At 37.5% G+C, this 24,988-nt stretch overlaps 1 pseudogene; it reads right to left on the reverse strand.

The window, feature by feature from the left end:
• Positions 1-1,413: 1,413 nt before the first annotated feature.
• On the reverse strand, positions 1,414-2,346 carry LOC128561770 (Y-box-binding protein 1-like; annotated as a pseudogene).
• Between the last annotated feature and the right edge of the window lie 22,642 nt (positions 2,347-24,988).

Below are 24,988 nucleotides of genomic sequence, written 5' to 3' on the forward strand. Positions count from 1 at the left end.
AACAAAAATAAACAAATGGGACTTCATTAAACTGAAAAACTTCTGTACAGCTAAGGAGACAATAACCAAAGCAAAGAGACAACCTACACAATGGGAAAGGATATTTGCATGTTTTCAATCAGACAAAAGCTTCATAACTAGGATCTATAGAGAACTCAAATTAATCCACATGAAAAAAGCCAACAATCCCATATATCAATGGGCAAGAGACATGAATAGAACTTTCTCTAAAGATGACAGACGAATGGCTAACAAACACATGAAAAAATGTTCATCATCTCTATATATTAGAGAAATGCAAATCAAAACAACCCTGAGATATCATCTAACCCCAGTGAGAATGGCCCACATCACAAAATCTCAAAACTGCAGATGCTGGCGTGGATGTGGAGAGAAGGGAACACTTTTACACTGCTGGTGGGACTGCAAACTAGTACAACCTTTCTGGAAGGAAGTATGGAGAAACCTCAAAGCACTCAAGCTAGACCTCCCATTTGATCCTGCAATCCCATTACTGGGCATCTACCCAGAAGGAAAGAAATCCTTTTATCATAAGGACACTTGTACTAGACTGTTTATTGCAGCTCAATTTACAATCGCCAAAATGTGGAAACAGCCTAAATGCCCACCAACCCAGGAATGGATTAACAAGCTGTGGTATATGTATACCATGGAATACTATTCAGCCATTAAAAAAAATGGAGACTTTACATCCTTCGTATTAACCTGGATGGACGTGGAAGACATTATTCTTAGTAAAGCATCACAAGAATGGAGAAGCATGAATCCTATGTACTCAATTTTGATATGAGGACAATTAATGACAATTAAGGTTATGGGGGGGGAAGCAGAAAGAGGGACGGAGGGAGGGGGTTGGGGCCTTGGTGTGTGTCACACTTTGTGGGGGCAAGACATGATTGCAGGTAAAGGAGGGACTTTACCTAACAATTGCAATCAGTGTAACCTGGCTTATTATACCCTCAATGAATCCCCAACAATAAAAAAAAGAAAGAGAAAATATTTCAAATTGTATAGAAAACCAGCCCATTGTACCCCACGACTGCATTAATGTACACAGCTATGATTTAATAAAAATAAAAATGAAGTTCTTAAAAGTCTCAACTTGACCAAATATGAAACAATTTTAAAACCTTTAAAGGCATATTGAGAAAAAGCAGGCTTTTTAAAAAAACACATTTATTATTACCGAAGAAGACGTCTTTAGGTAAAAATAATAAAAACCCTGTGCTGCATAGGCAATGCAGATAGTTTCGTTATCTGGTCAATGGGCAGAAAGCAATCACTTAAGGTCTTCAGCTCCGCTCTTTGGCTGGTTTCTTATTGCTGAAATGTCATATTCATTTCTTCTTGTTGGGTGACTAAGCAGGTGATGGCAGAGGTGGGGAGCAGCACTTACTCAGCCCTGCCCTGCTCAGCCTGAGTAGCAGGCGAATTCTCAGCTGGTGGATCAGCCACTTTTGTCTCTCTGCCATCTTGTGGTTTAGGATTTTCTGGGAGTCTGCGTTAGTAATTGAAATTGCTATGGTACCATTGTTGAGGCGGCTGCTGACCTTGGTTTTCATCTTGATTCTCTCTCCTTTCACTGCCGTCCTCTCTGGGCTGTCTTTGGCGAGGAAGGCCCCTGCAGAATCGGGGTCTATAAGCCCATACCTGTTCTGTCTTACTGGTCTACCTTGTTCTCCTGCACCCTGGTTGTCAGCACCTCTGTCACTTCCCCCTGCACAAGAGGTTGGAACATGGTGGTCAAGGCCCACAGGGACAGCCTTGTTGGGCCTGGCCTTCAGGAGCACTCTCTGACCCCTCGTTCTTTTCCCTGCTCTCACTATTCTGATAATTCTGCCATTAATTGCGTGGCAGCCCCCTGAGACATGCTAGAGCCTATAATGGTTACAGTCTGCTGTATATTTGAACTGGAATTCCACCAGAGCCTGTAACATCTGCTGCCTCCACTCCATTTTCTCCTTCAACAATGTCAAACTCCACAGTCCCTCCATCTCCTAAACTGCAAAGGGACTTCCCTGGAGTTATTCTTCTTTGTGGCAGTCTGGTGTGCAAATACATCTTCCTTGGTGTCACTTGGTGTCATTCCTGTTGATGAAACCATATCCGTTTCTTACATTGAACCATTTTACTGTTCCCAAAACCTTCCTTGCAATGACCTTCTTGTCCCCACCCACAGGCACCACCCACGTGAGGCCACCTGGGCCACCACTCCCCGTGTGGCTGCCGGTGGTGCTGGACTTTGCTGTTGGCAATGCTGAGGGCAGGAGTGGTGGGGGGAGAGGGTGGCTGGCGGTTGCTGGATCTTTTGGCCTCGCCACTCATGTTATAGTGATGGTGAGTGGAGCCAGCTACAGTATCTGCAGCTCCTCCCAATGTGTGATGGTAGCTAGGCTGGGACAGCAGTGGGGCTGCTCAGGGCTCTCTGGGCTCTGCTTTCTGCTTCCACTACCAATCAAACAGACTTTTTAGACTTTTTAGTGACTTTAGATTATACCAAAGGTATAATCCATGAAAGAAAGAATGAATGTATTAGATATCATTAACATTCAAAATTTCTGCTTTGTAAAAGACTGTCAAGAGAATGAAAAGGCAAGTCACATATTGAAAGAAAATATTTGCAAAAGACATAGCTAATAAAGGACTGTTCTCTATGAGGTGACATATAAATGAGATTTTTTTTCAATGTAATTCTCAGAGAAGAAAAATATTATTTACTGAAGACAGAGGGGAGAGAAGAAAGGTATCCTTAGAATGAGAATAAACTTCAAAGAAAATGTGGCATTTACTCTGGTAAGAAGTACTTTAAAGTCCAGAGACAAAGGTGTCAAGAAGAGAAGGGAAAATACTTCTACTTAACAAAAAGGTCCGCAACAGAAAAAAAAAAGAATTAGCTATTAGAAGAAACCTGTAACTTCATTTCATGTGTTATCTGTATGTCAACTCATGCCCAAAAATACTTGAAGCAATTTAAAGAATATGTATGAAATTAAGAAAATAGGAATAATAAGATTCATTCATTTTTTGAAAAAATTTTATTTTTTTCTTTTCTTTAGCACCTTCTCTAAAGAAGACAGACGAATGGCTAACAAACATATGAAAAAATGCTCATCATCCCTAATTATTAGAGAAATGCAAATCAAAACCACCCCGAGATACCATCTAACCCCAGTGAGAATGGCCCACATCACAAAATCTCAAAACTGCAGATGCTGGCATGGATGTGGAGAGAAGGGAACACTTTTACACTGCTGGTGGGACTGCAAACTAATACAACCTTTTTGGAAGGAAGTATGGAGAACCCTCAAAGAACTCAAGCTGGACCCATTTGATTCTGCAATCCCATTACTGGGCATCTACCCAGAAGGAAAAACATCCTTCTATCATAAGGACACTTGGATTAGACTGTTTATCACAGCTCAATTTACAATTGCCAAAATGTGGAAACAGCCTAAATGCCCACCAACCCAGGAATGAATTAACAAGCTTCGTTATATGTACACCATCAAATACTATTCAGCCATTTTAAAAATGGAGACTTTATAGCCTTTGTATTAACCTGGATGGAAGTGAAACATATTTTTCTAGTAAAGCATCACAAGAATGGAGAAGCATGAATCCTATGTACTCAATTTTGATATGAGGACAATGAATGATGATTAATGACATGGTGGGAGTAGCAGAAGGGGAGAGCAGAGAGAGAAAGAAGGAGGGAGGGGTGGGGGAAAGGAAGAGCAGAGAGAAGGAAGGAGGGAGGGAGGTGGGGTCTTGGTGTGTGACACATCTTTTGGGGGCAAAACATGATTGTAAGAGGAACTTTACTAACAAATGCAATCGAGTAACCTGGTTTCTTGTACCCTCAATGACTCCCCAACAATAAAAAAAAAAAATTATTGAGCACCTCACGTGTGCCAAACTAAGGAAAAAAACTTCTCCCTTGTGAGGGTTAGAATCTTAGAGGGACATGCTATTGTATTTTAGATAAAGAGATCAAAGAATGCTTTTCTGCCTAGATAACAGTAGAGACCTGAAAAAAGCAAGGAAATGAGCTTGAATATATCATGGAGTCAAGGTGGTTGGGCATTTTATACAGTGGCTTGAAGATCACAGAAAGTTCTCAGAAGCTCAGATAAAAGCTGCAAATTTTCTTAAATGAATTCAGAAGACATGAATTTTCACTTCTACCTCATTCTAGTAGACAAGAAAGTTATCAAGACCAGCCTTCATTCAAGGTAAGGAGAATTAGTCTTTATTTTGCAATAACAAAAGGAGAGTCAGTCCCTGAGTTATGAACATCTGACTTACATACCCTTGAACTTACAAACAGGCTATTACAGTAATCTCCAACTTACAAACATCTGATTGATATAGGAGTCTTACTTATGAACAAAGGATATTATAGGTAATAAGCAAATGTATCTGTTCCAACTTACATACAAATTTCAATTTAAGAACAAATCTACAGAACCTATCTCATTCGTAACCCAATGACTGCCAGTAGTAAGACTTGGTAGCCATATTTAATCCTCCAAAGTTGTGCAGAAGTTTCTAATTAGGGTAACACATCTTTCTCTAAAGAGTCTACAGCAGAAATTAACAAATGACACCCAAGAAAAATACAACCAGCAGGCCAAATTCACTCTGATATCTGTTTTTGTAAACTAAAGTTATACTGACAAACAGAAATACCCATTTATTTAGACATTGTCTATGACTACTCTTCTACTTCAAGGGCAGAGTTGAAAAGTTAAAGCAGAGACTGTATAGCCTTCAAACATGAAAATACTCCCTGACGCTGTACAGAAGAAGGTTGCTGGTCTATGGGAAAGCAGTCCTGCCATTTCTCAATCATTCCACTTAGGCTCCTAGCAATTTTGCTTTCAATCTCGGGTACAGGTCCCTAGAAATAATGAACTCTGTTTTGAATAAGACTAAGTCTAAGATTTCCAACATGAATCCTGATATCCAGATAGAAAGCATGTGCCTCAATAAGAAGGACAAATAAATCAAAGCACGTCTCACCAAAGCTGGAGCTAACTGAAACAGGATGCAGAGAGCTAGGTCTTACTTATAACACCCTGAGAACTAGGTAGCCAATCTGTTGCAACCTCCATCAACATCTTTTGTTTGCTTCTTAAATTTTAAGAGGAAAAACCTTTTTTAAAAAACCATAAAAAAAAAAAAAGAAAATACATTTCTTCTGCAGACTTGATATTAAAGCCATCAGAAAAGCTTGGGTTTTCACACTCCTGGCAACAGTCCAAAAAGGGAATCTTAGATCTTTTTTAAGGCATTAGCCAGTGCTGAAACTCTGCAACCACTGGCTAAACTAAAAGCTTAACCACTGAGTATTTGGTATGTCTCTCCCAATAAATCTCCCCTATAAATCACCCTCTGCAGAATTAAGAGTATAACACGTACTATGCCAGGTCCAAAACATAGAGGTGTCTACTGACTTTGGGGCTCAAGTCAAATGCTCTAGGATAAGACTTCAGGTTTAATCAGCCAAAGGAGCAGTCCCAGGACTCTCTCTAGGGAAGGTGAGGTGGTGTACAAATCTAACTGCTGTAGCACACCTTTTAAGCAAATTTTAATATGGAAAAAGGTATTCCATATAAGAAACTTAAAAAGCTAGCCGAGTCATGAAATGCGCAAAGAATAGGATGAAAGAACGATTAAAGCAGTATGCATCAATTTGTTCATAGTACTCAAACACAGGACTTTAAACCAAAATTCACAATTACAAAGTAAACACCTTGAAAACAACACTCAGCTGGAAACACGCAAGTTGTGGTGTTCTTCAGTAAAGTAGAAATATCAACCTACTATGCAGAACACACTGGGACAGTGATTTTCAACTGGTGTGCTATGAGAGGATCTTAGGTATGCCACAAAATTTTTATAGATCATTAAATTATTTTCAAAAGAAGTTCAAAGCATACTAAGTATATTCTTTTTTTTTTTTTTTTTTTTTGATCAACATAATTTAAGTGTGCCACGGAAGTTTAACTATCAGTTCAAGTGTGCTGTGAGATTAAAATGGTTGAAAAACATTGCATCAGGGCCTAGGAGCAGAAAAAGATGACCTTTACTCCTCACTGTCCTTGAAAGGGACATCTTCGGCAAAGCTCACTAACCCCCAACTTATTTCCTCTGCTGAGCAATGGCTTGACTTGGAGTACAGAATAGTACATAAAGGCAAACAGTGGGTAATCGGGCTGCAAACACAGGACGAGAGAGATCACAGAAGACCTTAAATGTCATAGTAGGTTAGTGTGCCTTGGTTTGACATACAGGTTCCATTCTAAGATTCTGGTTTAATAAATCTGGTTGAGGAAAAGGGAGGTGAGTGGGAGTAGATGCTGAGTAATTATCACTTACGACCTTCTTCAAGTGGGTTCCAGCCCTGTTAACAATTTCTCTCCTCTCATGTAATTTTAATTGTTAATCTGAGTTCAGAAAATAATAATTTATGATCTTAAAACAACTGAGACTTTTCCATATCCAGGTGTCAGACTCAAAAACACAGTTGATGAGAAAAAAAAAGCTTTGAATAACACATCAGACAAAATTACACAAACTCAGTAAAAGTTGCAGCCAACTAAGAGTAACACTGGAAACCTATTGCTTTCATAAGAAACTCAACTATTCTTAATGCTTTATGTTCCTTCCAAGAACCACCAAATTAAGAGGAAACCATGAAAATATGTGTTGTTAGTGGCTTTTAAGTATCAGAATATAGCCAAAATAAACAGCCAGGGACTTTTGATGTGCATATTTCTTGGGGATCAAATACTCCAAGTACTATCTACCTCCTGTGAGACGCTAAAAGGACAAAAATTAAGTTGATTCAAGGCCTTTCCTTTTCATCTGCTGTAAAACACATACCTAGAAAATGGTAAAGTTTGTACAGCACATGGCAAGAACTATATACTGCAGCTGATTTGGGACCTGTTGACAAAAATTCATTGTTTTCTTTATATCAAATAATTTGAAAATAAAAAATAAGATACATGGGCGGCGCCTGTGGCTCAGTGAGTAGGGCGCCGGCCCCATATGCCGAGGGTGGCGGGTTCGGACCCAGCCCCGGCCAAACTGCAACAACAAAAAAAAATAGCCGGGCGTTGTGGCGCGCGCCTGTAGTCCCAGCTGCTTGGGAGGCTGAGGCAAGAGAATCGCGTAAGCCCAAGAATTAGAGGTTGCTGTGAGCCATGTGACGCCACGGCACTCTACGAGGGCAGTACAGTGAGACTCTGTCTCTACAAAAAAAAAAAAAATTAGATACAGAGTTTTGACTGTAGTATTTGTGATGGGCAGGAATGGTGCTGTTCCACTCCCTCTTTGAAGAAGGACTTGACCCTGCTACGTCAGACACCTCCAGCTCTCAGGTCCTTCGGAGAGTGCCTTCCCTTGCCCACATCTATTGACCAATCAGTGCAGGAATATAGAGACTCAACCATATTGGCCTAACAGAAATAATTCCCATAAATTTAAGGGCCATAAATGCTCCAGAGCAGGTCAGGGAAGTAGATGGAGAACGCAGAGGAGTTGACCACATCTCAGTGAAATGTCCCCTTCATGCTGGGTCCCACCACCTCTGTCCACAGGTATGAGTCCCTAATGAATACCCCTCCCAACAAACTCTCTCACTTGTGTTTCTGAGGAACTAAACCTGCAAAAGTATTCAAAATTGATTAGTGTAAGATTTCTAAATAATCTCAAAATGTTTAATTAAGACACTTGAATTCGATTACATTTCATCTTTTTCATTTCAACTTTTTCATCATGATCTTTGCTTAAAATGATTACTTATAAGACTGATAATGAGCCCTCCAGATGCTATGAATAACCATCTGAGAGCAACTGTATTCATACATATAAGTAAAAATTCATAAACCATATTTTGTAAGCTTCCAAAAATTTGCAATCATTAAAAATATTTTTAAAAGAGCATATTTTCCTTTTCTTGAAATGGTGTATGGTAATGTTGAAATAGCTTATGACATATTTCATATCCCATCAAGTAATTCTTACTAAATATTTCAAAATAAGGATGAAGCTTTTGTAGACTCATATTGTTAGCGCTGTCATCACATAGCTCCATGTGATGTCAATGAAAATGAACAGCAGCTGCACAAAGGACAAAACCATTTCATATAAAACGGAGTTTTAGGACTGTCCCCAAGAGCCATGCCAGTCAGAAGACCACACCCTTGACATACAGTGTTTTCTTTAAGCTCCTGGAACAAAAATCCCTCCAGCAAATCTGGATCTGAGTCTGCACATTTCTCCGCAGTGAAGATGCCCCTTCTTGGCATCTTGGTCAGAGTATCACAGGACAATAGTACATACCCAGGTTTGCCCTGCCCTCTTGCTGCCATGTGGACACTGGTTTACTCTCAGACCTTTTTGCTCAGGCAGTTGAGGCTGCTCATGGCAAACACTGTCAGACAAAATATAGCACACCCCATTAAATTCAAATTTCAGATAAACAATAAAAAATTCTTTTTTTAATTAAATTATAGCTATGTATAATAATGCATTTATGGGGTACAATGTGCTGGGTTTATGTACAATTTGAAATACCACAAATTGGTTAACGTAGACTTTTAGAATAAATATTTCCCAAATATTTCATGGGACATATTTGTGTTAAATATATATTTGTTTGAAATGAATAAATAAATCTGTTTTAATATTATTCAAATTTAATTGGGTGATGGGTATTTTTATTTACTCAGTCTGGCAACCCTCCTTGAATACTATAGGTTCTGATCATCCATCCCGAGGATGCTCAAGCCAGCACAAGGGCCAAGGTGATCAATATTTCTTAGAGACCTACAACTCATTTTCTCTGTATATCTTTTGGGAAAGCCATTTCTGGATTTAATATTGTTGATTCCTTCAGTCTTTCTGAAACTCTTCTTTGCCTTCTTTGAGATACCAAATTTTTTTAATCTTATAGTGACCATTCTTTCTCTAGATTCTAATTCTTCCACCACTGTCTAAATCAGAGGTTAGCCAACATTTTCTAAGAAGGGTCATATATTAAGTATTTAGTCTTTGAGGGTTGTAATATTGTCAATTACAACTAGACTCGATTGGTAGCCATTGGTAATATGCAAATGAATGAGCATGGCTGTGTTCCAATAAAACTTTATTTATGCAATAGACAGTGGGCCAGATTCGGCCCACAGGCCAAAATTTGTCAATCTCTGCCTTAAATGTAAGAGTACCTATCTATCTGTGCCTTTCTTTTATGTTCACCCTATTCTTAAGCTCATCCAATTATATGATAGACCTACCACATGCATTTCAGCTATTCTCAAATCTGTATCTCAAACCCTTACTACCCTCCCAGGCAGAGTCTTATACGCCAAAGTGTGTAAAAAAACTAACTCTTCCTAGATGTCTTATTGACATTTCAAATTCAAATGCACAGCTAAACACAGCTTCCTTCCCAAACCATCTCCTGTCCTCCATGCTCTTTTTTTGCCAGTGGAATGACTATTGTCTTTATATCAATCCAACTCAAAATTCTACAGGAGTTTTGTTTCTCTCTTTCCCACGCTGCTCATATTCATTTAAATTCTATAAATTTAATACATTCCTGTGATACTTGTGTCTCCTCCTCTCATTTTCTTCCACTAAACCAGGAAGCTTTCTGTGCCTTTCACAGAGCCCATTACAATAGCATCCAAATGGCCTGCTAGACCCCAACAGCTGCGTCTACCTGCCACGTTCACCAATATGAGTCAGACTGGCCTTTCCTTAGAATGACTATGATTTTTCTCTTTCTTCCTCAAAAGACTTCAAATGTTTTTTTTAATGCTTTTGTATTGTAATCCAGGTTTTTCATCATGACATAAAATACCCTGTGTGAGGCAGCTCCGCATTAACGATCCAACTGTTCAACTTTGCACACCATTAATAACAGTTGAAGGGAAATATGTGCAGTTCCCTAGCCACCCAAGCACTTCTTATCCTCTTAATTTTCTCATGCTTTGAATTTTCCCTGCCCTGCCCAACTCACAGTCTCTTAATTCCTACCGACATTGGAGTGCTTAGTTCAAATGGTGTCTCCTCTACAAAGGCATCCCCAACTTTCTAGCTGGAAGAAATGTCTCCATATTCAGAATTCCTCCTTCAGTTAGACTGTTCCCCTTTTACAGATTTCTAATTTTCTACCTTGTATGACACTTAGTTTCTTCTTTCCCCTTCCACATTGTTAGCAACCTGGAAACAGCTTCCCTGAATCATCTTAACTTTTCCTCAAAGCATTCTGCAAAAGCTTATTAAACTTTTCTTTAGTAAGTGTTCACTACATCCTTGATCACTGGATAAGAAACAGAAGGTGAGTATTCCATACACACAAAAAAGACTCTGTGTGTGTGCACGTGTGTGTGTGTGAGTAGATAGAAACAGGGGCAGAGCAGAGACAGAGAAAAAAAGACTGTTAACTTACGCTTCTGTTTGCTCTTTTCTCATTGTGTGGGAGAGAAGATAAGACATGAGATAAATGTTATTTTAAATACAAATCAGTAATCTAAAAGTCATTTGAAAAAAATACAACTTTATAAACTACTGATGCCAAGAATATTGTTCTGTTGTGTTTTGTGTGTTTATCTACGATTGCCTTGTTTTACTTTATCTGAAGACTACAGTTCTTTAACAGTATACTAAAAAGAATGAAGAATAGTTTTAGGGACTATAGTTAGCTATTTCCCCTGTGCCAGACTCTGTGCTAAGCAGTTTGCTTGCCTTGTCTTCTGATATCCTTTCCAGTCCTCAGAGGTAGATCATCTTCCTCTTTTACAAATGAGAAATCTGGAGCTTAGAAAGATTAAGGTGGTTTATAAAGAGTAGACTTAGACTTAGGATCTGTCCAATTCAGCTATGAGATTTCAAATGCTGCCTCTTACATTGACAATAACCATTAATCTGGAAGTAAGGACTCTAGACTATTAATATGTGTGTGGTTTCACTGTATGTGCACAAAAAAATTGACAGCAGAGGCAGAGGAATAGTCAGGGTCACATCAGAAACTAAAAAGCTACAACACAGAGAGAATTTTAACACAGAGAATTGTAACTAGGTATAAAGTTGTCCACTACCAGTAAAACCTCCATAGTTGACCACCTCCCTACATTGACCATCTCCTTAAGGATACCTAATTTTTATAGACCAGGCCTGCACCACATGTACTCAATGTACAGTAGACCTAGTTCCTTGTGTCGACCACCTCCATATGTTGACCAGTCTCAAGGGTGGTCAACTTACAGAGGTTCTACTGCATATAACTAAAAAAGCAATTTGAGAACTCCGAAGTATTAAGAAGGTGACAATTCAAGAAAGCAACTACCACCTTTAGGGCTGGGGGTGGGGGGGCATTGAATGATAATGGGAAGAGATTGAATGTGTTGAAACTTAGACCTTAAAGAGGAGTAGAGCTGTAACTGAAAATGTGAACCCTGCTCAGCTGGTGCTGAAAAAAAATGAATTGAGCATCTCCTACAGGAAGCAACTGCTACTGCCAGGGAGAAACAGAAAGCAAACAGAGACAAATCACTTTTCCTCATCCAGTCCCTCTAGTGCCCCCTTTTGGTAGAGTCTGACAGACGCAGAGTTGACAAAACAGAATTGTTTGCCGCTTGCCCCAGCATCACAAAGATAAAAGGTACACAAGGGTGAGAAGCAACAACTTAAAAAGTGGCACAGGAAAGACAAATATGAATAGAAATCTATTGAAATGTGACACTTCTGAGCTTGAGAATGAAGTCAAATAAGCCAAGATCAGCAAAGTGGAACAGATCTCTTGCCTATTAAAAATAAAACTGTAAAGACCTCCACATGGGGACTTGAAGGCAAGTAAAAGAAAAAAGATTTGAATAATCTCTTGATTTCCAAAATCAAATAACAACTCAAGAAAACACCAAGACAAATTACCTCAGATCTTGAGGACAGGGAAAGAAAAAAGCAAAACAGTCATAATTCATAAAGTGCTATTAATTCAGACTCCAAGGAATGCTAAAATGCCATCATTTCACACTAGAGGTCACCCCCAGTAAGAACATATGATTGTATCATCCTTTAATGTCCCCCTGTAGCTGTTACAATATTGGAGAGCTGATCCTTATTGTAAAGAGATTGGGTGTCTATGAGACTGACATGCTAAGCAGATTTCTAGTCAAGTAAAATACTGCATTAAACAGAATTCACTTTCTTGCCTTAGTGAAAAGCAGATATATTGACAGCATTCCTTACATGCAATCACTGACCTATTTCTAGATTAACAACTTTAACCAGAGGCAGGTCAACACTATTATTAAGAAGCAATACATTTTATATAACACATAGTCTGATAATAAATAGGTTTCTTAAAATTGGAAAAAACATTGCTTCACGTTACTAGAAAGCAAATGTATCATATGAAAGAATTATACCAAATACTTTCATAACCTTGTTAAGTTTGGGGTTCATTGTATCAAAGGCATTTACAGTTTAGAAAAAGTGAATATCTTTATGTATCATTTTATGGCAAATTATGATGATTCAAGGACATCTGTTAGAAATGGTATTTGTTAAAAACTCAATGGTGGGAGTATCCTTATTAAGTACAGAATTTCAATTTTTATCAATAAAATCATTTCTGTGCATTGAAAATGAGCTGATTATTCTTTAACAAAATCATACACTGGTATGATATGCATCACTTTCACTTTACCTCTATGTTGCAGGTTCTTTGATAGCTGCACCCCCAGTTTTTACAGACCACTAACCCCATTTTTTGTTGTTGTTTTGTTATCATTTATTGTTATTTGTTTGCTGTTCTCTAGCAATATTTGGGTCTTTCTACATTATTCACTGAAAGTTTCAACACTTGACTACTTTTTTATACCTTACTCTGGTGGCCATTGTTGGAGACATCAATAACCATATTGTTTATGACCACCCAAGGGTCAAATCTCTCAGACCCTTGACTCCCTCACTAGCAATGGTCTTTTCTTGCACCCCATTTTAACCACTAATTCATGTAGTCATAGCCTTTACCTTTTCATCAAATAAATGCACCACCTTCAAAATTTTCACCAACATTGTTTGTCCTTTCAGTGCTCTGATGATAGATAGAGAAATAGATACATATTTAATATTGTATTTTGTTGTATCATATTCTCTTATTCTACTACCCTTTAGTCTCACTAATACATCTAATCCACCGATAGCTCACTTTTTCACAATTTATCATTTCCCATGTTGTAAGAAATTCTCCTGTTAACATGAACCTCCATACCCTGTTTAGACCCCATGGCCTAGTATTACAATTACTCGCATGCTACCTACTCAACTCTTTCACCCTACTTTCCCTTTATTATGTTTTTCTAGATAAACCCCAATCTTGGTTAAACCAAACTATCTCTATGTTCTTTGCTTTTATCCATAAAGTTGAATGGTACGAGGAACAAAACACAAGGCTGTACTATCAGGTCAAAATTTGAAAGTCATAACTAGAGTTATTTGAGCATTGTGATCAGAGAGTCAAAAGATTTCTCAACAATCCAAATACACTTCCATGATATAGTCACTCACTCACTCAGTCATCAAAATGAGTTTTAATTTCTTCTCTATCCTCAAATCTCTGATACCAGTATTTCCCCAACACACATATACACACCTACTCTCAGCTAGAGATGGCATCTCATATTCGACGAGGATCACCATGTCCCCTGCCCTCCCTGGATCTGTTCCCACAGCCTCTGGCTTTCCGTCCATTATGGTGAAGTGTGCCTTCCCTATCTACTCCTCCATTGAGTTCTAGAACTCAATGCCTTTCAATGTTTTATGGTATTCATTCCTTTCCTGGCAGTCAATTTCTCCCCTTCTACTGAATGTATGTTCTTCAGATTCTTCACTATGTTCCACTGGTATCCATTTCCATTGATCCCACATTGCCTTTATTGATTCTGTGGTCTGCTTTCAGTTTCTGAAGTATTTCTCTGCTCCTTTACATGCCAAAAGGTCTTGAATAGCTTATTTCCAGTCCATTCTTCACGTCCCACCATGCCATCTCTCCTTAGCCCATTATCTTTCCTGCACAATCTCTTGACAAGGTTATTGATAATCATCACTGAATTCCACCATGTTTCCAAATTAATTTGGCACTTAACATTTCTTCATTGTACCCAAATTCTTGGCACTATTAAGCACTATTGCTTATTCAGTCTTTCTTAATCCACCAAATCCCCTCCAAGCACCTGGCTCTCAGGTCCAAAACTTAAACATCAGTTTTTATTTCTCTGTTCTCATTTTCCTCCCTCGCATTCAATTCCTTAACAAGTTACATTGGAATCATCTCTAAAATAGATTCTAAATACATCCACTTCTTTTTATTTCTACTGCAATAGCCACTTCCAGTTATAATCATTATCACGTGCATGATTGTTTTATTTTCCTACCTGGTTGCTTTTCTTTCACAAATACTTCAAATTATCTTTTAAAATGTAAATCCTCTCATGTTACATAACACACCTCCAATACATACACACACACATAAAACCTATCATGTATAGGCAGTCCCCAGGTCACGAATGAGAAAGGTTCTGTAAGTTTGTTCTTAATTTGTATGTAAGTTGGAACAGATACATTTATCTATTACCTGTAACAGCCTCTATTCATAAGTATGAGTCATATATCAGTTGAATATTTGTAATTCAGGGACCTACTGTAATTTGTAACTTGGAGACTGCCTGTATTTCCCTTTGCACTTAGAATAAAATCTAAAGCCTTTACTTCTGCCTGTGAAGCCGATATGGAATAATCTTATTCCACCTTGCTAACCTCAGGGCCTACCACTCTCTCCCCAGCTCTTTATACTCCAACCCCAATAGCTTTGTTTTTGTTCTTCAACTCATTGCTATGAACCAAATCTTGTGTCCCTACAAAATTCATATATGGAAGCCTAATCCACACAGTAATGGTATTTGGAGATGAGGCCTAAGAGAGGTAATTAGGTCCTGAAGGTAAAGCCCTCATGAATGAGATGAAGACTCTTTAAAAAGAGACAAAGATGATTTCTACTTCTTCCAAGTGAGAACACAGCAAGGAGACATCCATCTATAAACCAGGAAGGCAGACCTCACTGGAATCTGAACATTCTAGCACCCAGATCTTGGACTTCTGGTGCCCAGAACTGTGAGGAATTAAAGACTGCTGTTTCTGACATTTATTAAAGCAGCCCAACACACGAAGACAGTCACCCTTGTCTCTGCACTTGCCAGGGCACCTGCAGGGAAGATTGTGTTTCCAGAGCTCTATGTGGCTCTGGACACAGCTCAAACTTCATCCTCAGGGAGCTCCTAACAGTTCTTCATCATAGCACCCTGCTCTAGTGTCTTCATAGCATTCATCACTCTCTGAAACTTTCTTGCTCATTTTTTGTTGTTGTTCACTTGTTTTTCTTTAGGTGTTAATTCTCTCAAGGCTGAGTACCTTGTGTACCTTTCTTGCCACTGTATCCAGAGCCTAGACTACCAAAGGCATAGTCAGCACTAAATAAATGTACATAGAAGGAAGAAGGGGAGGAAAGGCAGAAAGAAGTAAAAGGGAACGGAAGGGAGAGAAAAATGAAGGAAAGAAGGGAGGAGGAAGGGTGTTTAATGATTTTCTCATAAAGGTAATAATTCAACTACTTGAACAGTTTCTCTAACAACAATCTTTCTAACTTCCCCAAAGAATTCCATGTCTGCAAGTTTATGCATAATGAAGTACAGACCATAGCTTAGCTCAGAGGCATAGCTCTGTTAAATAAAACTAATCTGACAGGATCAGACCACTGGGGTTTGGTCATTCACATTCTGGATGGCTGGAAATGATAATGTGCCAAACCTCCTTGGGTACTCAGTGAACCACACTCTACACCAACTCCCTACACACTCCAGGCAATTACCCATCTGGTTTCCCTGGCTTGCCGGGTTGTATTTGAATGAGGTTGCTGAGCTGAAAGTGAATGGTGTGTGTCCAACCTGAAAGGCAGCCTCCAGCAGTTGTATCCCAGGCCTACTTTTTATCTGCAGCCCACTGTCTCCAGACAGAAGTCAGAATCCTCCCAAAAGGAGCAGGACATTCTGAGACAGGAGGAAAAGGGGAGGCCAAGACAGGAATCAGGAGATCGGGATTCCAATCGCCATCTGTCTCTAACTCCAAATTTCTGTTTTCCTAGCTGCAAGCTGTGAGGTTCATACCAGGTAATCTCTAGAAATTGCTTCCAGCTCTAACATTCCAGACTTGTAAACCACCAAGTGGTAAGCATTTGCAGAGCTGCAAATTCTCCAACTCAGTCAGCCAGTCTCCACCTTGGGATGAGTGATAATATTATTCTCATGTGACTTTTTTATATTTGCCCAGAACCTTATAATTATGAGGTTATCCTTACCACACCCCTTTAACATAGATGGGTGACAAGCACTAATTACTCTGCTCTGCTGGAGGAAGAAGAAAGTCTTGGAGTGAGTGATTCACCCCTTCATTTACCAAAAGCAGTGGTTGAATAGGGACTAGAAATCATGAGCACCTCAGTTCCAGACCTGGACTTGGGACACTAGTCCACAGGACTCTGCTGGAGCAGCAGACTCTGCTGCTTTGCTCTACTTTGTGTTTTATTCTGAAATAGATGAAAAGCTCATGATTGCATTCCCCTTTCTGAACAGTTCAGTGCTATTAGTGCTAATGCAATTGGATAAAAGAGAGAAAGTTCTATTTACTTCAAAAAACAACCTAAGAAAATTCCATGTGGCCATGCAGTGAAGTGGACAGGGACAGTGTAGACTATGAAGTGAAAGACACTAGTTTTTGTTTTGTGAGTAAACATTTTGCTGGAGATTAAGACAGCTCAGTATTAAGGATGAAGATGAATAGGACTTAATTCCACTCATACCTAAGCCAGTTATTAGCACAATGCTCAATGTGTCTTGAGGTTTTCTCCTCTGTAAAATGTGACTGATAGAACTGGCCCATGATAATTTTGTAAAAATGATATGTGATCCCCAAAAATAAAAAAAAAAAAAAATGATATGTGATTAGAAAAGGCAATTACCTCCATGGTGGCTGTAATTATTGTTACAGTTAGTTAGCACCTTTGCCTCTTTCTTACCTTCCCTAAGAAAAGTAAAGTAGGGTATTCCCTCCAGACACTGTACTATCTACACACAATGCCCTCTGCCACTCACTGTCATCTCATGTGGAAGGACCACAGGCTACTGAAGCAGGTGGCTAAGCACCCAAGGGGTGAAGGGATCCTCTGAGATCTTTAGTTCCAGCCTTGCTAAGGAAATGCTGTGTTAAAAGAAATGAATAACTGACACTAGATCTCCACCTGTAACATTGGAGCTAACCAAATTGTCTCAAGGACTATTCTGAACACAAGAGTCTCTGAGCACAAGGGAAGGGTTTGTGAAATGTTATGACCCCTTGGCCCTAAAGTGTATAGACTAAGTTCTGTGATTTTGTGTGTATGTGTGAGAGAGAACGAGAGAATAATCAGCCCTTCACATTACACCCAAATGTCTCTACTCCTCTGAATAGCCACGTCAGCCTACTCATCCAGCTGCCTGGCCTCTGTCCTTCCACCAGCAGGGGCATTTGTAGAAGCCAGAGGATAAGATTGAGGAGAAGCAGAGGAGGGAATGAAAGGAAGTTCAATAAAGTGATTTCTTATCTAAGCTTGTTTTCTTTTCTTACTTCTCAGAGATAATAGAAAGAAATGCATTCCAACCCCAGTCTTCTCTTTACATGGTTAAAGAGAAGGGGCTGAAAACAGAATGACAAACAAGAGATGCATTTATACTGAGATAGTCTGTGTCCTTCTGGTGATGTCCACAGTGCCCTGGACTCTGAATCAGGAAATGTGCATGCCAGTCTGTGCCCACCAGCAGCAGGCTGGGTAATCATCTGCAGCCAGGTGACTCAGTTTCTTTACCTCTGTAGAATAAGAAAGATGAGAATAAATTGTCGCCAAGTTGTCCACTAGCACTGATGTTCTATGACCCCTGGAATAACATTCATAGAAGCTGAACACAGTACTAACACTGCTTTATATTCACTGTTTGGGAGCCCATAGGTCCAAAGATTCATTAATATTTTCGTGGCCTCTGGCATGGCGTTGTTTCATTTTTTTCCTTTGAGGTAAAAATAAATTTTATTCCCCAAGACAACTACAAAAGTATATAGGAACAATACATCTGTATCTCTAGATTATTTTTTATAAAAAGATTTAAGAACCATGTTGTGAGAAACTATTAACCGGTAGGAAAAAGATGGGAAAGGACACAATAATTTGCTGCATTTATTTGTATTCTTAGATGTTTAATAAAAGACACGTATCTATTGACTAATTTTATAGCACATAAAGAAATCAGTTATGAAGATGTCATTTAAAAGTGATTATTCTCCCCTGGGCATGGTGGTTCATGGCTATAGTCTCAGAAACTCGGTAGGCTGAGGTGGGAGGATCGCTGGAGCCCAGGAGTTTGAGACTGCAGTGAACTATAATCGTGCCACTGGACCCCAGCCTGGGCTACTGAGCAAAGATTCCATCTCTAAAAAAATAACAGTAAAAGTGATTATTCTCAACTTTTTAAAAATATAGATTCCTGAACATTATGAAATCAATAAATCAGACCCTCTGGGAAGGGCACATAATGGCCCAGATACAGGTGTAATGACAAAGCCCCAAAAGCAATGTGGCTGCTTGCCTAGGTTTGGAAACCGCTGTTAGAAAACAAAGCCTCAGCAGCCAAGTCTGGCAAGCGTTTCAGACTTGAGAGCCCAGCAGAAGCAATCTCCCCTCTCACTTATGAACATCTGTGATAATCATCGTGGAGAGTAGTCTTGTTTGGTAATGGGGGGAAGGAAAGCTATTTACCTAGTTTGCAAGCCAAGAGAGAGCTTAATTAATGTCAGAGAAGATATGATTTCCTCCTATCTCCTTGCCCTAGGAACTCACAGGGATGATGAGAGGATTTTTAATTAATGTTTGAAAAGCATTCTGAGATGCCTGGGTAAGAGGTACTGGAGAAGGGCACAACACGATTTATTTTTGTTATTAATAGTAGTTGTATTAATAGAAATAATGAAGTCCTCTAAAATGATTTTATTTCTTTAGAAAATTGATGACATCAATGGCCTGTGTGGTTTTGTGGTAAGAATTTTGTGGAGAGAATGAAAAAGAAAGAAAAAGGGCATATGGGAAGCAAAAGACACCTTTTTCCTCATTAAAGCTGGATAGCATTTTGAAGTGCTATCATAAGAACACAATGAGAACTTCTTATATTTTTCCTAGGGGAATAAAAACAGTATATTCAATTCTATGTTACCAGCAAAAGATTCTGGAAACACAGTCACAAAGGAAAGAATTGGAAAATAGAAGTTCTGGAATTTGGAGCTTAGCAGTGACTAATTATTTGACGTTGGGAAGGACACTTTATCTAGGGCTCTTTATAGTTAAAACTGAGAGCTTCTGAAATGTGTTTTAGCTATCTCACAGATTAGTAAAGATGAAGGGTCATGACGAATGTGGAAAAATTTTGTCTGTCTGAAAGTTGTTACATCTTATTGGCGATGATAATAATAAAGAGGAAGAGGAAGACAATAATCTCATCAAATATTCAAAGTGAAGCATGGTAGAAGTGAATGTACATCACTCATAATGGACTTTTAAAGAAGTAATTTTAGCAAATATTTGCTTTTATTAACATATAATATTTGTACGTATTTATAGGATACATGTGATATTTTGTGACATGCATGTATTATGTAATGGTATAACTTCAAGGTATTTAGAATATCCATCACCTAGAACATTTATCATTTCTATGTGTTGGGAACAGTTCAAGTACTCTCTTCTAGCTGTTATGAAATGTACAATACATTTCTGTTATCTATAGTCACCATACTCTGACACTGAACATTAGAACTTATTCTTTTCTAACCGTATCTTTGTACCTATTAACCAACCTCTCTTCAAAACACACACACACACACCTTTCTCAGCCTCTGGTTTCTATCATTCTACTCTGTACCCTTGTGAAATCAACTTTTTAGTCCCACATACAAGTGACAACATGCAATATTTTTCATTCTGGACCTCACTTCTATTACTTAATGTAATAACCCAAGGTTCCAAGAATATTACATCAAAGGTCAGGATGTTGTCCTTTTCATGGTCAAATAGTATTCCATTGTGAATATATATACATTTACTTTATCTATTCATGTATTGATAGATATTTAGAGTGACAATGTATACTTGCTATTGTGAATATTGCTGCAATAAACATTGGTGTGTCAGTACCCCTTTATATATAGATTTCCTTTTCTTTTATTAAAAACCCAGAAATGGGATTGTAGAATCATTATGAGAGTTCTATTATTAATCTTTTGAGAAATCTTCATTCTGTGCTCTACAGAGGGTGCTAAAAAAATTGTATACGAATTTTAAGAAAGGAGAAAAGTATATTAGAATTATATTGCTCAATGCATACCCATAATAAAAGATGAATACAAGTCACATTTGACTTCTGCAATTACATAAGGCGCTCAAAGTGGTGACCATCAGCATCCTGACACATCTGGCTACAGTAAACTACTTTTTGAGTAACATTGACCAAGCATCCTCTCCTATCACTGAGCATGCTTCCCAAAGTACCACCAGTGTAGCTGGTTTTCTATGGTACAACACATCATATAAGGTCCCCCACAGGTAGAAATCAAGGGGTATTAAGTTAAGAGAATGTGGGTGAAACTTACTTAACTGCACCTCTTCATCCTATCCATTGGCAAATTCTCATCAAAGCAAGTTCTCATGTCTTGGTGCATGTACTAATCTTGGGATGAAAATTTTCCATTTCACTGTTTTAAGAATGCAACGAATGCTTGTTCTGCTAACTCCTGTCTCATGTGCACACTGTTTGGCAGACTTCTGTGGCTAGCATGTCAACTGTTCCAGCACCACAGCAGAAGAAACAGGAGGTGTTGCTGTGTGTAGGCTTCCAGATCTTCCCTTGTGCACATCACACACAGTACCACACATCTCAAACTTACCACAAATGTGTGCAGTTGTTAGGTGTGTTGGAAGTTCTGTTGCACATCATGTCTTCATGGTTGTCGCACCTCCACAATCTACTCCAATTCCAAATACCATTTCAAAATGGTCTGTCTTGCACTCCTCCAACGATAATTGTGCTTCTGCCACTTCCTTTGTCCTGCCTGCCACATAGTGTAGCTAGCATTCATTTGATTAATGCCATCTTTTGAGGGAACATCATGTTATACATTGCTTCCATAATTCAATTCAACTCTGAAAAGTAATAAATAACAGCTCTTAAAATGTGTATACATTTTGGGGGTACACTGGCATAATGGCTGTGCTAATTTACATCTACATTATTGTATAAAATTCCCTTTTCTCCACATCCTCACAAATAATCTGTTATTTTTAATCTTTTTGATAATTGCCATTCTTACTGGCATGAGATGATATTTCATTATGGTTTTGATATGTGTTTCCCTGATGATTAGTGATATGGAGCATTTTTATATACCTGTTACCTTTCGTCTGTCTTCTTTTGAGAAATGCCTATTCAAATCCTCTCCCTATTTTTAAATGGGATTATTTGAGGGTTTTTGTACCATTGAGTTGAGTTCCTTTAATATTCTAAATTGATCCTTTGATGTGTGAATAGTTTACAATTTTTTTTTTCCATTCAGTAAGCTGTCTCTTCACTCTGTTGTTTCCTTTGCTGTACAGAAACATTTAGTATAACATAGGACCATTGTCTATTTTTGATTTTCATCTCTATGCTTTTGAGCTCTTAGCCATAATCTCTTCTATACCAATTTCCTAAACCATTTATTCTATGTTTTCTTTTTGTAGTTTTACAGTGTTAAGTCTCATGTTTAAGTCTTTTCTTCATCTTGAGTTGATTTGTGTACATGCTGAGTAGAAGCCTAGGTTTATTCTTCCTAGCAACACTTTATTGAAGAGACTGTGATTTCTCAATGTATGTTCTTGGCATCTTTGTCAAAATTCAGATGGTTGTAAATACAGGGATTTTATTTCTGGGTTCTCTATTCTGTTCCATTTGTCTTTGTGTCTGCTTTATGCAAATTCAATGCCGTTTTTTTTTACTGCAGCCTTGTGACATATTTTAAAGTTAGTAATGTGATACCTCTAGGTTTGTTCTTTTTACTCAAGATGACTTTGGCTCTTCTAGCTGTCTTTTGGTTTCATACAAATATTAGAATTGTTTTTCCTATTTCTGTGGAAAAAAAGATCATTTGCATTTTCAAAGGGATTGTATTGAATCTGTAGATTTCTTTGTGTAACATGATCATTTTAACAATATTAACTCTTCACATCATTAGCATGAGGGGTCTTTCCATTTGTTTGTATCCTCTCCAATTTCTTTCATCAGTGTTTTGTAGATTTCGCAATAGGAGTTTTACACCACTTAGGTTGAATTTATTTCTAGATAGTATATTTTTTGTAGCTATAATACACAGGATTGCCTATTGATTTCTTATTCACTTATTCTTATTCAGTTCATTAAGAGTGTATAGAAAGTACTGATTTTTGTAACTTAATTTTGTATCCTTCAACTTTACTGAATATGTTTGACAGACACAAGAGTTTTCTCAGTGCAGTCTTCAGATTCTTTTAAATATAAAATCATGTCATCTTCAAAGAAGGACAGTTTGACTTCATCTTTTCTCAATTTGGATGCCTTTTATTTTTTTCTCTTGCCTAATTACTCTTGTTATGACTTTCAGTACTATGTTGACTAGATATGGTGAATCTGGACATCCTTGTCTTATTCTAGTTCTTAGATAAAAGGCTTTCCACTTTCCCCAGATTTAATGTGATATTAACTGTCAGATTGCTATATTTGTCTTATTGTGTTGAAGTATATTTCTTCTATGACCAGTTTGCTGAGAAATTTTGTCATGAAAGTTCATTTAATTTTTTAAAATACTTTTTCTATGTCTATTGGGATGATCATATGATTTTTGTCTTTCGTTCTGCTGATACGATGTATCACAATTACTTATTTATTTACATATATTGAACCATCCTTGCATGCCTGGGATAATTATCACTTGATCATGGTGTATTATCTTTTCAAAGTGTTGTTGGATTAATTTTGCTAGTCATTTTGTTGAGCATTTTTGTATCTCTGTTCATTAGGAGTGTTTGCCTGTAGTTTTCTTTTTTCATTGTATCTGTCTGGTTTGGTATCAGGGTGACACAGACTTCATAGAATGAATTAGGAATAATTCCCTCCACTACAGTTTTTGGAGTAATCTGAGTAAATTTAGTGTTACTTCTCCTTTATAAGTTTGGTAGAATTTGGCTATGAAACCATTAACTCCAGGGGTTTTCTTACTTGAGAGACCTTTTATTACTAATTCAATCTAATTACCTGTTATTGGTCTGTTCATGGTTTATATGTCTTCTTGTTTCAATCTTGGTAGGTTGTGTGTGTCCAAGAATTTACCCTTTCCTCTTGATTTTTCTATTTGTTGTAATATTGTTGTTCATAACAGTCTTTCATTATTATGTATTTCTGTGGTATTATAATTGAATTATATAATTATATAATTCAATTATAATACCACAGAAATACATTTTTTCATTTATGATTTTGTGTATTTGAGTCATCTCTCTCTCCTTTTTTTTGATTAGTCTAGCTAGTGGTTTATCAATTTTGTTTATGTTTTTGAAAGAACAACTTTTCCTTTTGTTGATATTTTGTATTATTTTAAGTTTCAATTTCACTTATTTTTGCTATAATGTTTACTATTTATTTCCTTCTACTAATTTTGGGTTTGCTTTATTCTTCCTTTTCTAGTTTCCCAAGATGCATCACCAAGTTGTTTATTTGAAATTATTTACTTTTTTGATGATGGAATTTATGCTGCATATCTCCTTTTTAATATTGCTTTTTCTGCATCCCATAGTATTGGTGTGTTGTGTTTTCATTTCATTTTGTTTCAAAAGTTTTTTTTTTTAATTTTCCTCTTAATTTTTTCCTTTAATTTATTCACTTACTCATTATTCAAGAGTATGTTGTTTGATTTTCATATATACATATATTCAGTTTCCAAAGTTCCTCTTGTTATTGATTTCTAGTTTTATTCTATTATGGTCCAAGAAGATACTTGATATCATTTCAATATTTTTAATGTGTTGATACTTGTTTCTGAACCTAATACATATTCTATACTGCAGAATGTTTCAAGTGCTGGTGAGAAGAATGTGGCAACATATAATTTTTTTTTTAATCCATTCAGCCAGTCTATATCTTTTAAGTGGAAAGTTTAATTTGTTTACATTGAAGGTTACTATTAGTATGTGAGGACTTATTCCTGTGAACAATTTTCTTAATTGTTCTCTAATTATTTTATATATCTTTCATTCCTTTATTTCTCCCTTATTGTTTATCATTGCAATGATATGGTTTTATATATTGGTAACATTTGAGTACTTTTTCTTCCTCATTTGTGAGTTTGCTCTACCAGTGAGTTTTACAGTCTTATGTGTTTTTATGATAGTAGATATCTTTCTTAGGCTTCTAGATATAAGATTCCCTGAAGCTATTCTTGTAGGACTGGTCTATTGTTAATAAATCCCTATATTTGCTTGTCTGAGAAAGTCTTTATTCCTTTTTCATTTCTTACAGGACAACTTTTCTCCATATAATTCTTGACTCTCACTTTCTTCCAGCACTTTCAATATTGCACAATTCTCTCCTGGCCTGGAAGGTTTCTGCTGAGAAATACATTAGTAGACTGTTAGAGTTTCCTTATATGTGACCAGATACTTTTACTTTGCTGTTTTTAGAATTTACTTTTTTCAAGCTTCTGCACAGCCAAAAACACAGTAAATAAAATAAGCAGACAGCCCTAGAATGGGAGA

The sequence above is a fragment of the Nycticebus coucang genome, chromosome 2, assembly GCF_027406575.1.
Source record: "Nycticebus coucang isolate mNycCou1 chromosome 2, mNycCou1.pri, whole genome shotgun sequence".
Lineage (NCBI taxonomy): Eukaryota > Metazoa > Chordata > Mammalia > Primates > Lorisidae > Nycticebus > Nycticebus coucang.